This window comes from Anser brachyrhynchus, assembly GCF_964034855.1.
Source record: "Anser brachyrhynchus genome assembly, chromosome: 1".
In the NCBI taxonomy this organism is placed as follows: domain Eukaryota; kingdom Metazoa; phylum Chordata; class Aves; order Anseriformes; family Anatidae; genus Anser; species Anser brachyrhynchus.
The window spans coordinates 11,041,396-11,058,787 of NC_137694.1; the positions used below are offsets into that span (position 1 = coordinate 11,041,396).

The 17,392-nt window shown below is 33.9% G+C and overlaps 2 long non-coding RNA genes across 2 annotated transcripts in view; one reads left to right on the plus strand and one right to left on the minus strand.

The window, feature by feature from the left end:
* Positions 1-241: 241 nt before the first annotated feature.
* LOC308188338 overlaps positions 242-17,392 on the plus strand; it is a 112,703-nt gene continuing 95,552 nt past the window's right edge. Inside the window, exon 1 of the long non-coding RNA XR_013945417.1 lies at positions 242-314. This is a non-coding gene — a long non-coding RNA (uncharacterized lncRNA). The remainder of the gene's footprint in view (positions 315-17,392) is intronic.
* LOC308188335 overlaps positions 10,493-17,392 on the minus strand; it is a 13,604-nt gene continuing 6,704 nt past the window's right edge. Inside the window, exon 2 of the long non-coding RNA XR_013945414.1 lies at positions 10,493-10,841. This is a non-coding gene — a long non-coding RNA (uncharacterized lncRNA). The remainder of the gene's footprint in view (positions 10,842-17,392) is intronic.

A 17,392-nucleotide genomic window follows, 5' to 3' on the forward strand; every position in this document is an offset into this window, starting at 1 on the left:
AAAGACAAATTGTAACTTCTTTGTTTTCTGTTGCCTCATGATAATAGTAATTTTAGAAAATCACTGGTAGAACAACAGCATAAATAGCAATTCAGGGTATATGACAGTAAAAAATGAATTTGCTGCCCTTTTTGTGTTATGACGCATAGAAGCTGTTCACAAACTAATCTGGATTTGCATTTTAAGAGGCACCCACTGATCTTTTTCCCTGTGAGTTCCTGTCACCTGCACATTCCGGCAGGACAGACATCTTTCTGCTGTTGTACACTGCTGTCTGCATCAGAGAAGGAATTGCTGAAGGAACTCCTTATGAGGTAAATATTTTATGTCAAACATTTAATGCATTAAATGGTTTACTTATGCTTTGAAGGGTGTAAGTTTATGCTTTTTTATATATTTGAAGTAATTGTGTGCTTTTTGCTTTTTTTTTTCTTTTTTTCTTGTACCTTTAATCCTCTGTCCTTTGAGTTTGTTACATAATCATTGATTTAATTTATCATTTGCATTGTCTGGCCTTAAAGCTTTACCACACAACAAAATGAACACTTTAAGGAGTCAGAATACTGATACCAAAAAATTTTCCCTGAAATCCCCTGTGCATAAAGGATGATTAATTTCACAGCTGTGAATAAGGCCTGGCCTTACTTAGTGTATACAATGTATAAACAATGCATGTACAAATTTATATGTAATGAAAAAAAGAAAATAGCATAAAGTTTACTTGGCTAAGAACAAACATTACATCAGTCTAATATTTGAAATTCCCCACAGATAGGATGTATTCCTCGGCTTTGCAAAATGATAATTTGATGGTCTAATAGTTTTTTATAGAGATGTTATAATACCAGGCAGATGTTTAATTCAGATATAGTCCATAGTACTAAAATCATGTGTTTGCATTTAATATAGCTACACCAGGATGCAGTAGATACATTGGGTTTTAATCAGGAAGTTTTGGTTTCAAACAGTGTGCTATTTCACAGAATAATTTATGGAATGAGAACATAATGTTTTTCAAGTTATCTCAGTCCAATCTCTTTAACTGAGAGAAGTGATAAGAATGGGATTATACTCATGACATCTATCTTTATAATTGGGTTTGGATATTGGGTTTTAATTTTGGTCATTGCCACATGCTGTATGTTTTGATTTTAAGTACCAAAATGCTGCAGATGTCACAGGTTCTGCTGTTGTGCATTCACAAATCTGCCTCAGTGTTAGTACAGAGAAATTTGACATCTATTCTAAGTTTAAACTCCTACTGGGGTTTGGAAAACAGGGATAAGATCCAACTTATAACCTGAAACATCTAAATGTAAGTGCCTACATCTGAAATAAGATCTCAGCTCCCATTACAGTCTGTGTCCATCATCCAACACAAGCTTGTAGTGACATTTGGGATGGTTGCTCTAGGGTAACCCAAATGACCATGTGGATGAGGCAGGTCAGATACGGGATCCATAGGAACATAGTGCTCTTTTGGACCATTGACTAGAGTACAGGTAGGACACCTGACGGCATCCTAGATGGCACTAAACACCCCAATAAAAGGGCAACTGAATTGAATCTTTATACAGTGTAGTCAATGACACCTAGGGGGCTATTCAACTCATCCTAAAGTAAATACCTTCAAAGTAAATAACTATTTGGGGCAAGATTTGTTTTAAGAGCATGTGCATTTAATTTTTTAGATATGTTAGGGTAACTGGTTCAATTGCATGGAGGTGGCAGATATCATGCAGAACTTCTGGGACAGTCATATTCTTCTGGCAGCTGGAAGCAAGGTAGGCTGCCCAAAGTATCTCCAATGGCACTTCTTGCCTATGCCTGTGTGTGGGTCTCTGAATCCCACACCAAACAACTCTCCAGGTTCCATTAAAGTTATCTTTTACCTCACATACCGGGTAGCATTTAAATCTAGGTGTTTTTGTGAGATAGATTTCAGCCTACAGGTTTTCTCTGCCTGTATGTCAATTGGCTGTCACATATGAGACATCCTAATAATGTGTCTCATGTACATTGAAACAGCATCCTTTATATTTAGTGACCAGATTTTCATTTTTTTTAAAGTATTGAGTAAAGCATATCTCATATAATGTTTCTCTTCCATTAGTTTCAAAGTGAATCAGAAGGACATTTGTAAAATGACAGAAGTAGAAATGGGTGGTCCGTAATTAACAAGTAAGCCAGTGGCAGAGCCAGAATGAGCAGATAAGTCTCCATAATCTCTGGAAAGTCCTGATGGGTGCACAAAGTCCACCGGTAAGGGCTTCAATCACTTTGTGTGTCTTAAGCCTTCAATGTTTATTTCCTAAGGTAATTCTATAAATCTTGGTCATTGTGTTCAGCATGTAACTTCATCTTTCTCTTTGAAAAAGAAAGAATATGTTTATTTTCTTTCCTTTTTTTTCCCCTGTTTCAAGTTCATTTATGCAATATCCTGATAGATTAATATCTTGCTAACACAGAAATCTGTGGATTTAATGAATCCAATAAAAAATCAATAAATAAAAAAAATTAAAAAAATGTTTGGATTATCATGGAAAAAAAATGAAAATCACTGTTTTTCTCCTTGGGCTACTTAAGTTATCAGTTCAGAAAAACTCCAGTTTGCAAAAAGTCTGAACTTTTGCTGAGGGAAAACAAACAAACAAACCAAAAAACACACCATAACAGAGTGATTCACTGACTGAGTCAGAGCTCCCTTTCCTTTCTCCCTCTTCCTTTCTCCCTCCCCATTACTCTCCCCATGCACTCCTGCCCCTCTTAAAATGTTTCTTTTCTTTTGAAAGCTGAAAATAAATGATTGATATCAGCAAGCTACTTGGCTGCTCTGCCTCAGTCCTCTGTTCCTAGTAACTGATTCAATCCTGTTTTCAGCTGTTCTAAGGAAGTCTGAGACTTGCATGTGTTGGTGAGTGCTGTCTGGAATAGTCACTCTGCATCTGTGAGTTATAGTCCTGGAAAAGCACAGCCAGACTGAGGCTAGGTTATTTCTATATGGTGAAGAAAGGGCAACGCTGGATTTTGGCATACTGTAGCCACTGAGTACCCGACTTTGCAATTTAATGTGATTTTAATGCAAAGGCTTTATTTTGATGACAATATAGTATATAAAAACACCTGTGATTCTACTGACCTCATTTGAGGGTGTGTCTGATAACTTTTCAACAAGGCCTGAAGGGAAAATTCCCACCTCTCAGGCAAGTATTTAAGGCTTCATTCATATTGATTACACCTTGCTCTTTGAATAGCTTAAGTGATTTTATAGTTATCTAACATGAACAAAGGAGACAGAATTTGATCCTAGGCAAATATGTGTGTGTGCAAGAGAGAAAAAGAGAGGCTGGAACCATTTTTCTGAAACTGGAGTCTTGTTGTTTTTAACATTCCTATTTATAGTGGAAATCCTTTCCCTATAGTCAATCCAAAACCTATTCAAGTCAATAGGTTTTTGGATCTCTGTCATCTGCAGCTATGGCAGACAAACAAACAAACTTTTATGAACTGTAATATGACCTAAGTACTTTCAGCCTCTTAGGAAAAAAAATAAAAAATAAAATGAAATCTGGCTTTGGGTCATTTCAGGGAGCTTACTGAAGTGTTTGTTTCAACTGTGTTTTGTTTCTAAGCAATTTCTAAGCAAAGGGAAGCAGGAGAACATGTAAGTGCACATTTAGTTGTTTTAAGTGTCTTGTGCAGGAGCAGGTTTGAATACAGTTTGAAAACATTTTTTTTCCCTGATATTCTGGTATTCATTATCAAGCTTAACAGCACTTTGAGGGCAGAAAATCACCAAATGTCAAAAAAAAAAATATATATATATATATATAAATTATGCTTGAAAACGTCCAAAGGAAATATTACGCATTGAGCTGGCATGAGCTGTTGTTGTTTCCTTGATACACTGGTTAGTACCCAGCCTGAAGTGTTTCATTTTGTCCACGTGCTTGAGATTTGAGATTTGTGGCAACAAGTCCGTGAAAGTATCATTATTCTTGTTTATGAAAGTGCAGATATTCTGAAGATGAAATAACAAAGCTTAAGATGGAGTCAACAACTGACAAGCTTCAAATTGTTCTCTTTCCTCTGAAAACTCTTGGGGTACCTACTCACTTTTTTTTATGAAAGAAGCTGGATAGTTATTGGCTTTTGGATGTTAATTTCTTGGTAGTTTAAAGAGAGAAAAAATAGAGGATGCGAACACTGCTACTTTGTCCCTGGTTGGCATAAGGTACTTAATGAGTTCACAAGGATATTGTAATGAGAGATACAATGCAAAAAATGTAACATTGAAAAATGTATTAAGTAAATCACTAGGGTCACTAAAATAAGCTATTAAAATCCACAGGACTGACACCTCTGGAAAATCTAGCTGTGATGTTTTTAACATAGTGTCTCTGTCTATTTTTTTACCTTACCACTTTGCTGGACAGTTTAAAAATGAGTGACAGAATAAATGTGTTGGCAACTGAAGCTGGAAGTGTTGGAGTTGCACCAATGAATCTGTACTGAGGCATAAACACATTTGCTTCTATTACCCCTGATTCTGTTGCATAACTTCTGGCATAAAAACAAAGCAGAAAGATGAGGGGTTTAAACCTTAAACTGATGCAGCTGTTTAGTCTGGTGCAGTGGAGTCAGTGCCTGCATAAGATGTTCAGCTAGGAGACTGAATTCTTGCCACAAGTAAGAACTAGCAGTGAGGTTCAGTTCACTTTCTGTGTTACGCCAGTCAACCAAACCTGCGCAAAGATGGCACAGTCTTCCTCTGTATTTAAAAGGATTCTCACTTGCTCCTTTCTTTATTTATCATGATTCCTAAGGTTACAGGTGATCTCATTATTTATCATTAACTCAGTGAATCTCAGTAAGATCAAGCTTATACCTACAGAACTAAGCCAAGTTTATGATTCTGCTCCTGTTGGAAGGAAAAAATCTTACTGAATTGTTGGCAGCTCATAAGAATTTGACACTGACTCGAGTGAGTTCTGGATTTTCTTTCTACTCAGTCATTTAAGTACATTTAAGTTCTGATTAGCATCTTCACTGGACAAAGTCAGATTTGGAATCTGTGTTCATTCCATGAATGTAGCTTCCAAAATATTTTCTTTTTACAAAAAAACATTCCACAAGCATGACTGAGTACACTCCTGTTCTACTACAAGCTATTTTATTAAAGAAAACTTTTTATAAGTCTATGTAGAAGTGTCAGTAAAAATAGGCAGAAGTCCTTTTAATGAGCCACAGTTCTACAAACCCTTAAGTCCTTCAGGAATTTTTACTATTTTAAAACAGGGGGCTCAAAGATAGGTTTAAAATTTACAGTTTATAAATAAAAACTGATTTAGGACAGACTAATCCAGATTGTGCCATTGACGCTCAATCCCAAGTCTTTTGAATCTTTTGCTGAAAGAAGAGGTAAAATTTTGGAACCTTACCTCCCATGGGTGCCTCCTTTGCTTGATATAGTAGGCTTTTGCCATATGAATTTAGTTTAATTATATCCCAACAAAATTTCATTTATAAATGTGACATTCCAAAGTATCTGGGATGCATGTGAAATCATTTTAAATACTATATTAAAGGAAAACTTTTCAGGTCTCAAGAAAGGTATGCATATTTTCAAAATATGCTTATCTACATTTTATTTTATTTTTTTAATTAATTATTTTTTTTTCTTTTCCAAGTGCTAGTGTCATTACAAATGTTAGCAAATTCAGTTTGGAAACTGATGTAAAAAGGTATGAACTGACAATCTGAAATAATAAGTTTTATTTGTTTGTTTCCATAGGGAAAGGAAGAACTTCATAATCAACATTTTTGACTTTCCTGATAAAACAAGACATAACTGATCCTAAATTTACTAAAGGAAAATGTTTTTTTTCCTGCACTTTTCCTTTGCAAGTAATGAAATATGAATGACAAGAGCATTCTGAGAGGAAAAAAGCCCTGCCTGACTTAAGTCAGAGACATACATCATGACCTTTCAAGAAATAATCCAGCAACTCTCCTAGGACAGTACCTTGGGGATGTTCCTAGGCAAGCATCCTGTCTGGCCTGTTTAAAGGCAGTCACAGGGCAATATCATATTAACATTTAGTAGCAAGTACAGCTGGGTTTCCCCTGGGGTACAAAATCTGGCCAGGAGGGTGCTACTGAAGATAAATCAGGTATAGAAGTGAAAATTTGTTCATTAGTTTTGACTCGGGGACAATTCTGCAATATACATAATGAAAGTCTTGAAATATCCCAGTACTTTTCTGCTAAAATATCACAACATAATCCATGGAGACTTATTCCATATTCAGAAGAAAACTTCAGTCTTCATGAGCATTCAGAATTTAACTTGACTTTGAGAATGCTCAGAAAAAAAAAATGTCAGTTAGCTAGTGCTTATTGTAATGACTTATATCTTCATCCATTGACAGCATAATTGGAAACTAGGAACTAATCATTTAGAGATTAATTTTCTGGATTCCTAATTCAATTTAAATAGTTTCAGATTTTTCATGTTATTATATAGACTGAGTCCATTGTTTAACGTACAGGGTGTACATGGGAAAACACATCAATAATTCCTCTCTATTATTATTAGCATAGAAAAATCAGGACAGAATCGGATTAATAGAAATCAGTTGGTAAACTGAATGGAAATAATACCTTCTGTCCATTCACATTAAATTTATACATAATTCTGGATTGGCTTACAATAACACCTCCCCCCCCCCCCCCCCAAAAAAAAAAAAGTATATGGGTATTGATTAGTATTAATTAAAATTCAGCAACAACTAAGTTGATAAAGTTGTCATTCACTTGCCTGTGATGTGAAAAACAGATGAAAAAGCCTTTGAGTTGGGATCTGGCATTAGCTGGATTTCTAAATCTGTCCCAGATCAGCTTTCATAAGATTTCCAATGCAAAAAGAAGCATGCACACATACATGTGCATTAACAGTCAACAGAGTGACCTGAGTTTTAATGTTGAGAATAGAGTTCTTTTGGGAAACTAATTTTTCCTTCCTAGATGCCCTGAATTCTGAGATGCTATTGATGATAACTGTGACTAAGAAATGCAATACATATAGAATAGATCATTATTTAGTATGCAAAACCACCTCATTTCACCTAGTAAAAAAGATGTTCACATAAGAGTGGTTGTAAAAGTCCAGTCTGGAAGTAAAAAAACACTGCTGATTTCTCTAGAGTAAATAAACCTTTGGCATAGGCTGTTCTTTGAGCATTCTATTAATGTGTCTGAAAATAAACCTGCTGGAAAGAATCTAAGAAGATTAAAAAGAACAGACAGAGATGTAAATAGTGTTATCACCTGTTCATTTTCAAAGACAATGTTTTACTTGGATACTAGCAAGTCCAATATTTTCTGTTTCTATGTATGAATGATAAGATTTTGGTTTCTAAAGAAGAGTTTTTAGATTCAAAAGGTTAAAGTTCATTTAGCATTTAAGAGAGAAATGAGATCAGTATTAGTACTGCAAACGTTTTTCATTATGAAAATTTAGTTATTGGCTGGTTCAGAAGTTGAAAATACCATGAGGAAAGCACACGACACTAATCTCCTTCATGACAGTGACAATTCCCAGAGCTGTTTAATACCAGTAAATGCTCACATGTATTTGAAAAAGAGCAGTATTTCATATGGATAGAATCCAAAATACCACAGTTATTCACATTTTAAAAGCATTTTTTCGAGTTTGTTCTTCTCACTCAGTTGGTAGTCTCATATTTTTTGTTGAAAAGTAGATTGCAGGTTGATTTTTGGCAGGTATTTATTGTCATTCAAAGTCAACAGAACTAGAACAATATACCCTGAGGAGTTACAGTTGAGGAACCACCTTAGAGAGCTTCCAAAATATCATCTCTATTTAGCAGATTTGATAGTTGTCTCCTTTCTTCAGCACAGTTCTTTGAAGCCCAGCTGTCTTTTCCTGTTTCTAAAACAGTGTTATAAACTGCTGTTTTTCTGTATGTTTTCAATCTAGCTACTCATTCTTTTTACGTCATCTCTCACATATTCATTTTATTCAGGATAACTTCTGAACTTATTTTACCTTAGGACCTTCCAAATAAAAGATATTATTTTCCAGCTTCTAAAATATTTCAGTTTTTGGATCAGCAGCATTTAAGCCTTGATTCAATATTTTCTTGATTTCAGTTCAAGAATAAAACTAATATTTTTTTTCAGAAGTGGAATTTCTTGAGTTCCAAGGATTCCTCATGGCTTTCATAAGATAGATTTCAACTAAGAATTTCAGTACTAAAATAATGTTGGTACCAAAGCAAGAATTAATACCCATGTTTCCATCTGCTCACCTGTTTTTATTCTTTACTACACTGAAATTTCAATTAAAAACACATTGGCAATAATAATGTGAACATTTTGTTTGTTTGTTTGTTTTTGTGTTCATAAATACTTTTTAAAAAGCACTCCCTAACTAGTAGCACTCCCTAGTAGCAGTCACTGATATACTTCAATGAGATCTTGCTCATTTCCCTTTCATAATAAATAGATAGATAGATAGATAGACAGACAGATAGATAGATAGATAGATATTATCAGGCAAGTATGGTAATGCTTCTTCATCCTGTTTGAAAATCTTGAAAAGCCTAAAGTTCACCCAGTGCCTCTGGAACTGAGAGACACCAGATTTATTTAGATTTATTTATTTATTTTGTTAGTTAGTTATTTTTATTTTTGCTTCTAAATACTAACAAATAATGTGAATGTAAACCATTTTTTTCTACATAAGCAATCAAGTTAGCATTGAACTTCAAAGTATATTCAGTAGAAAAGTGTGATTCAAACACAAATATGTGTGCAAGGAAGGCAACGTTTATAGACAATGACTTCATAATTCTCATGTTGCCTTTGTTATAGATAGTAAAACTTAAATGGCACAACCAACAGAAGACTGTTAATATGATAAGGAGAAAACAAATCCTATAGCATACTACACCACAGCCAAAGATAAATAAACAATGAAAGGTACTATTACTATACCTAAAGGTATAGTACTATTACTATACCTATTGTTACATTTCGTCATGTCTGTTCAGATAACTCCTTGAGAAAAATTAGATGTAGTCATGCAAAGTTCAAGTAGCTTGAATCTATTTTGGTGGAGTGCATTGGAACTGAAGATCTGAATCACCCCTGCCAATATACATGTCTTTCACATAGCCCCTCACTTCAGAGTCACTCTTTAAAACATGGCCTGGTTATATTTCCTTTGTTCTAGCTGCAGTAAGAGCCAGAGGTACAGGATTTGTTTGAACAAGTGCCCTGGACTCTCTTTTGAGGTATTAAGCCAACTTTCTGTAGCAGCCAACTTAGATTTGTCTTGGAGAATTTTTCTAGGTTGCAAAAAACAAGTATGCCGTGCGAAATTTTACTATAGTCTCTTTGTGCTTTATTTGCATTATTTATAGTGCAATTTAGTAAATGCAGTATTTTATACACATATTCAGATAACTCTTCCACTGTAATGAAGGTAGACAGAATGTTTGTTTAATAACAAAAACCCAAATCAACACCTTACATTAAATACCACCTGATTCAGTGGATCAGAACCACAGCATGCCAGGTGTTTTAGGGCACAAAATAGCCTCTGAGCTATAGAATGCAGTTTAAGACAAGAAATATGCTACACATGGTAAATCGCAGGGACACACTGCTCAGCATTGCTATATTTTATATAATTTTATGTAGCAATTTTTAGCTAAATGATACATTTAAGGAACAGAGTGGAGGAGCATCATGAGATAGTAATGGAAATGTTTGTGGGAAAACCTTTCTAACCAAGACAGGTAAGTAAGAAACTGACCAAGGTGGTGATGCAGAATAACATCATAAATCCAAGGGATTAAAGAGATGATTTTCCGATGCTGAATGAGAAATAGCAGAAATGGAATGAGACTTGTATAGTTATCTAAATTGAATACACTTTCATCTGCTCTGAAGGGAATAAGCAAAGGAACAATTCTCCATTTAAGATCACAGAATCATAGAATGGTTTGTGTTGGAAGGGACCTTAGAGATCATCTATTTCCAATCCCCCTCACACTGCAGGATCATTATCTGCTAGAAGACAGGCATCTGGAAGGTCCAGACTAGCTCCGTTTTCTGTTCTTGGCTTTGTGCTCTGAGAGGTTTTAAGGTTAAATTGTGCCAGTGAATGGTTGTATTTAAGAAATGAATGAAAGTTAGTACATCAGCAATTTTAGCCCTCAGTCTCTGAATTGACTTTTACTTTATTGTACCATGTATGGCCTTTGTTGGACAAGGATATTTAACTACACCTGGGTGTTTAGTCATTTTTTCTCTTGGAACTAATTAAATTCAATATGTTTTTTATTAATTTAATTGAAATCAATGAATGTGTATTCAGCTTTTGTCTCACGACCAGAGATATTCAGTGCTGACAGCATTTATGCAATACATATTTATATATAAAAACTTGATTCAGTCAAGCTAAGTTGTCCCATCTTCTATTTTATTCCAAGGCATTTTAGTGTCAAGTCCTGAAATGTATACCACCTCAGTAGTTGTATATACAGTTGTTGCAAGAGATCCATATCCTGAAGAAACTATTGAAATAGATTATAATACATGAAAAATTGTTATGTAACCAATAGTGCACATTTGGTAACTTGGTTTCTCATTGGGCATGCCTAGATGGAAACCTCCCATGGGGAGACTGCTAAGATGAAGTGGTATGAGTCTTCTCCATGAAAGCAGGAGGTGCTGAGAGGCAGGACTTCAGAAATTCTGTGCAGTACTCCACAGTGCATCATAGACATGCTCTGCTTCAACTTCTCTCTCTGAAAAAAAAGCCAAAGAAAAACACAAGTTCCTCTAAATCTTTGTGAAAACTGTGAGGGAGGTATCTGTGGAAAGATGATGTGGCCTGTTAAGTATGTGAAACTAAACTGGAGTGCCATTGATTGAAACATCACTTAACAGAAGGATTACTGAACAGGAATGCCATTTAGATGCAAGCATTAGGGCATTCACACATCAGTATAAAGCACATATTTTGCAAGAGATAAATTATGCTTTAAGAATGGATTTTTGGTTAATTATACATGTGAATGAATGAAAATGTCAATTATTTTAATTACTGCTTTGTAAAATAAGCATTATTTCATTTACTCTCCCCCCACCCCCACCCCACCCCCCCCACCCCCAGTTCATTGCATTTGTATTGCAATGGAAATTGGGCAGACATCTGTGTTTAAGCATAACTTTTTGATTTCAGTGGTCTTCTGTAGGTACCTTAGACTGTTCAACAGAAAACGTTGTAGGATCAAGACCCTGGAAATCCTGCTAATGTTCCTAGCTTATGTTAGTCTTCTCATAACTTTAAAAAGAAGAAAATTACACTTTGGATATTTTACTCTTTTGATTTCACGTGTTCCTTATCTTTCTCTTTTTTTTTTTTTTTTTACCTAGTCAGTCCAGGGCAGAATTGTGAAGCTTGTGGTGCTCTTGTGAAATTGTCTTGTCTGACAGCAGAAGAATGGTTGATATGTCTAAGACTAAAGATGTGTTCTTCAATTTCATTGAAAGCAAACTCAAGTAACTATATTTAAAAGTTTTCCATGAAATCCCATAGGAAGAGACACCATAAAATGAAGAGACTTACATTTTCTTGTATTTGTCACTGCCTTCAGAGACTAATTTTTCTTCACTATAATGGCTTGAATAGATACCTGATGGACCTTTGATATTTTTTATCACCCTTCTTGCTCACAGATCTAAATTTTCAGCATGTAAAGGATCACATATCTTTATAAAAAAAAAATAAATCCAGTGATTGCAGAAGCATCTTGGTTGGCTGTAACACTACAGAATTCTAGTTGGGTCAATGAAATCTATATAAATTGTACACATATTCTTCCAAATTATTTAAATGTTTAAGTGTATTAGAAACAAAAGAAAACTTTATAATAATTTAGCCCCATTGTTAGACGGAGAATTTTTTAAAGCTAATGCAAGGAAGACAGGTATATTTAGTAAGTGTTTCTGTGATATATTTGAAAAGCAGCAAGCTTCTTCGAACGCAGTGATAGGAGATTGAGATTTTTTTTTTGATGAAAATTCTTTTCTTTTAAATGACAAATTCTTGACAAATGCATAGTAATTTGCATTGGAAAAGAGTAACTGAGGTCCACAGTAGAATTTTGGACTGAACATAAATAAATAAATAAAGATTTTAAAACCTAAGAGAACAAGTGCCCAGACTGGGAATTAACTGAGATAAAGTTGATAGAAATTCATGTTAAACTGGGAACAGTCGATCCTCTGCCTGTGAGTCTCACAGTAAATTGCAGTTACAAAACAGAAACAAAATGGAGTAAATGACCCATATATATATTGTAATACCATTCTTCTTTTTCTGAGCCAAGAACTTATTGTTCAAAGTTCAAGTAAAATAACATACCAGATCTTCCCAATTGAGGCTGACTAGTCATACCGAAGCAAGGACACTTTCATATATTTTTGTGTTATCATGATTGTGTAAGGAAAGATTTTCTTCTGCTAGTATGTAATTCCAAACAGTAGAGCATACAAATAGGAAACAGATTTTCTTCTGTATTCATAAATCCTAAGACTCAAGGGCTGTAAAATAATATGATTTATGGTTCTGAGCATCATCAAAAGTAAATTTTAAAATATAAAAATAATTGGGAAGTATGGAAATGAAAATTTAACAGGATTCACAGTCCTTCTGATGTTTGGAATTAGATCACTAGGCTTTTTTTTTTTTTTTTTTCCTTTTTAATATGATCTGTCCTCATATGATTAATATCAACTCTCACAGTATGCTATTTTCAAGAGTACTTTCTAAAACAGCTTAAGGAAAAAAAATCATATTGCTCATTTAACCATTTTGTTTTTCATTTTTCTTTCTGCATTCTTTAGCTAAAACAGCTACATTCTTTTTAGTCGATCCAGATAGTGAATGATTTATAAAAGCTCTGAACCAGCTCTGGATTATGAAAACAACTCTAGAGTAAGACTACAAAATGATCTGTAAACAATGTTTATTCCAAAGAGAGTGTTTCTTTTTTAAACTCTTCCTATTTCTTTCTATTGATTTTAAAGAAGAATTTTGCTGTAAGATATATTGTGCAATAAAAGTCCTGTGGAGAGGGGAAGAGGATTAGACAATAGGAGTGGCAACGCTTCAGAAAGAATTTACTCCAACCATTTCCACTACCCCTTTTTGTATCTGACACTTACCTTGCAGCTAAATGGTTAATATAAAAATTATTTTTATATTTATAAAAGCATATTTTCAGTTCAAGACTATGTATTAACATGCATTTTTACTACAAACTCCTCAAAAATAAGGTTGAGGAGAGATGCTTTGGAAAACCACAGCCTACAAAAACAAAGATTAAATACAATTCCAGTGCGCATACTTGGGAGACTTTCTGTTGATTTTATTAGGGTTCAAACTGAGTCATAAGATATTTAATGCAAACTCCAAATGGATTCTGTCAAAAACCTGAAGTACCACAGAAAAATTATTTATTGTGTATCAGAAGCTCCTCACTATGGCAGATATAAAATAATCCAACATAACCTGTGGAATGAAACACTGTTAGAGTCTGCAGAAAGACAGACATGGAGAACACACATGCAGGGAAACATTCAATTGAATTTTAGATGTTTAGATGTCTAGATTTGAACTAAATAAACTTTAATTTTATTTAGTGGAATATAATCTATTTATTTCATTAATCAGGTCCTATTTTTTTTATATTAACTTTTTTTTTTTTTTTAACAAGATAATATATATTCATCTTCATGAAAGTATGCTGTATCATATGTGTGTCATGCCATGTGTCCCCTGAGGCAAAGCTGAGGCAAAGCTGTCCTTCCTGGATCTCACTAGGCATAAGAAAAGAATGCAAGAATGTTTTACAGCTGCTCAGAGGAGAAGGAAAAATTGTAAATAATTTCTGAAAAGATATATAAATTATAGTATGTCTCTGCTGTTCTAGTTTTTAGTCATGTTTTAACTAACCCAATGAAAATATTCATATCTGGTTTTATCTCTGATGTTCTACCTGAGGAAAACAGCTGTACAGGTGAATTTTTTAAACAGATGGTAACATATATCTTCACTGAAAGTATGTGAAGGGAGATGAGCACTCAGTAGGGATTTAGAGTTTGTCTTGACTGTTTTTAAGGTAATCAGTAACTTTCAAGTTTTCATAGCAGAATCAGCTTATGGGTAAGCTCTTCTCCCCCTGCAGCTACTGTAGAGTCTCCATTTCTCAGATTTTCATACCATTTGTTCAGCCAGTCCAGTTTGGGGAATTTTCTATGGAAATAACTGTAGTTACGTATCCATTATTTTCTTAAATTCCAGTTTCTGTCTCCACTGTTTTTGTCTTTTGTTAACTTCATGTCAATCAGGGAGAGAAGAGACTAATGTTCACCTAATACTTTGTAAAGGAATTAAGGAAAGCCTTTGCCAGTTAAGGCTTTAAGAACTTTACTGGAATGCAGGCTGTAAGATCTCAAAACTCTTTCTGCAAAGGAAGGAATGGTTTGCCTGGGATGAGATCCCAAAGCCTGTGGCTGAGTGAAGTTCTCCCTTGAGGCACCAAAAGTTTGGTCTCATGTATCAGATTTTGCAACCAAGCTTTAATCAAGTTCACTGTTGTTCTCTATCATATGACATAGACAAGAACATTAAATTTGTGGAAAAGTCGCATAGTCAAAAGAATGGGCTTGCTTTAGTAATATTGTATTTTGACTTTTCTTAAAAAAGTGTTGTTTACAATTCTCAATTTGCTTGTAAGAATGAAGAAAAATATCCTAATCTAAACTGCATACTCCCCTGGATTTCCTTTAAAGATATACCTATTCTTTAATTGGCTGAAGTGTTTATTAATACAGAATTATATACTTAAGTCTCATGATGATGAACAATTACAAAAACAAAATCCAAATGATAGTTGAGGAGTGCAAATTGCATAAAAATGTATAGCCCCAAAAAAAGAAAGTTTGAAGAATGAGGTTATTGTTTCTGCATGTGTCTTATTTATTTTATGCACTTTAACATGTCCAGATGGCAAGTTGTTGCTTCAGAGAAAAAAAAAATAACAAAACAGAAAGAAACAAACAAAAACCAAGATCAACAACAAAACAAATAAACCACCTAAATCATGCACTGATACAATCACAGTAAAAAACAAAACTATAAATAATGAGGATATATTTTTGTGTAGGTAAGTACTTCCTGCATTATCTTTTTGGTATTATGTTTAACCACATAGTAAATAGACAACTAAGATATATATATATATTTTTTTTTCTCATTATTATTTTTAATAAACTCAAAATTTTATTGCTTTTAAGAAAAAAAATCCCAAATATGAAAAAAATCAGTTTCATTATCGCATCACCATAACTTAATCAGCAGTTACTTGTCCTAGTTACAATTCTTAAGCATTTTGCAGTAAGCAGTAGTGTGAAAAGCTGATACATAGGTTATTTACACTGCATTGTGTGTACTGAAAACATTGGCTTACAAAAATCCAAATGGTGTTAGGCATTAAACATATTTTATCCCTTTACTTCATGAAAAGATTTCAAAGGAAGGTATACTGAACATAGAAAAGACTAGGAAGTAATATGAGAAGATAGAAGAGAAATATGGGAAGTTATTAAAAATGTGACAAATCAGGAAAAAATGAGGAAAGAAATAGTATGAAGAAAAAGAAGAGAGAACTGGAGAAAGACAATGTGAAAATGAGGCTGAGATGAAGGCACACATTAATATTTTTAGTAAAGTATTTCCAGACTAATGTAATATATCTGTAGTATTTTATCTTGATTATATTTTTTATGAAGCATAATTCCATGGTGTACTGGACTTCCATGCCTGTGCTCCAGCCTTCAGATTTTTGGCACTTTTTGGATCTTCCTTTCTACAACATTAGTCTCCAATAAGTCATTATATGTTTTGCTGAGCTAAAGTTTTTCTCATATTTATGCAGCTTCCATTTAGAATCCATCAGACTTAAAATTGTATGGTTAGCTTGTAATACAAATTTTATTTTATAGGGAAAAAAATAATTCTTGCATAAATTCTGGCTAGGACAAATGGGTGAAGGAACATTCCCAAAACATATGGGTTAAATTAGCGCCTGCTGAGTTGCAGTGCCAGCAGTTGTCTGATTTAATGACATAATTTCAAATAATTAGAGGGGGGTCTTGAGCATCCTCCATGTGATTTTCTGATGGATTAATTTTAAACAGAGACACAGGGAACATTTGGGACAACTAGTGTGAATGTGTTTCTGTTGGTTAACAGTTAATAATTGGCCTAGTTTCTTGTCTCATTTCTTCTTCAGGAAAACATAATTAATTCAAGTGTGCTGGCCAGTGATATACGTAGCATGTGCTGCAAAAGGATAACTTCTGGAGTAAAAAAAAAATAGAGGTCAGATGGTCAGAGTGGGACAGGAAGCAAGACTGAATCAAGATGAAATGTATTGATCAAGCTCAGTCTATTACCTCTTCTTAGGCCAGGAATATTTAAAAATATGAAGTTATTTACACTCAAATACTTATAACAAAGTAAAAGAACCTTAGAGTTGTCATTTTAGATGCTGATTATGCTTCTGGGGTTTAGGAATGAAAATAAACCAAGAAAGTCTGGTTTTCCCTGTGCCTGAGGAGTTCTTCCTAATAAATGAATTAAATATAATCTCAACGTTATTTTCAATGATTGCTGCAAAACCATTCTTTTGTTTCAGCTTCAAAAAAATATCTTTTGTTTCTTGACGTTAGATGTTATCTGTTTTTAGGAGGTGCTTTTCATATTCTTAAGACTAAAAGAATACTGTAATTATTTCTTTTTCTCTTTTAACTCTGTATGCACACACGTAGAGGCAGTTATATATCTGGAGTGTCAGTTAGGTAACTGAGATCAGAATCTGACCCAAAAGTTATTTTATGAAAATGTTATAAAAGAGTGTAGGTATATGTATTGAACACAGAGAGTCATTTAGAAAGTGATGTGAATAATCAGAATATAAATTCAAATTTCAATGTACCAAATCACCCAAATATGGATTACTGGAATCTAGAAATAAAAACTACAGGGACAGGAGGCTGGATGTTTTCTGAATGAAATATTTAGCATATTTAGCTCATGAGTTGATAATAATTTTGAAACTTGAGTAAAACAGTTGGAATTGATAATTTTTACTTTGCAAAATTTTTACTTTTTTGAAAAAAAAAAAGGGTTTCTTGACAGATTTTTTTTTGTGGTTTATTCATTAAAGAATTCCAACTTTTTACCTTTGAATGTACATACAGACTCTGAGAAATTTCCCATATTTAC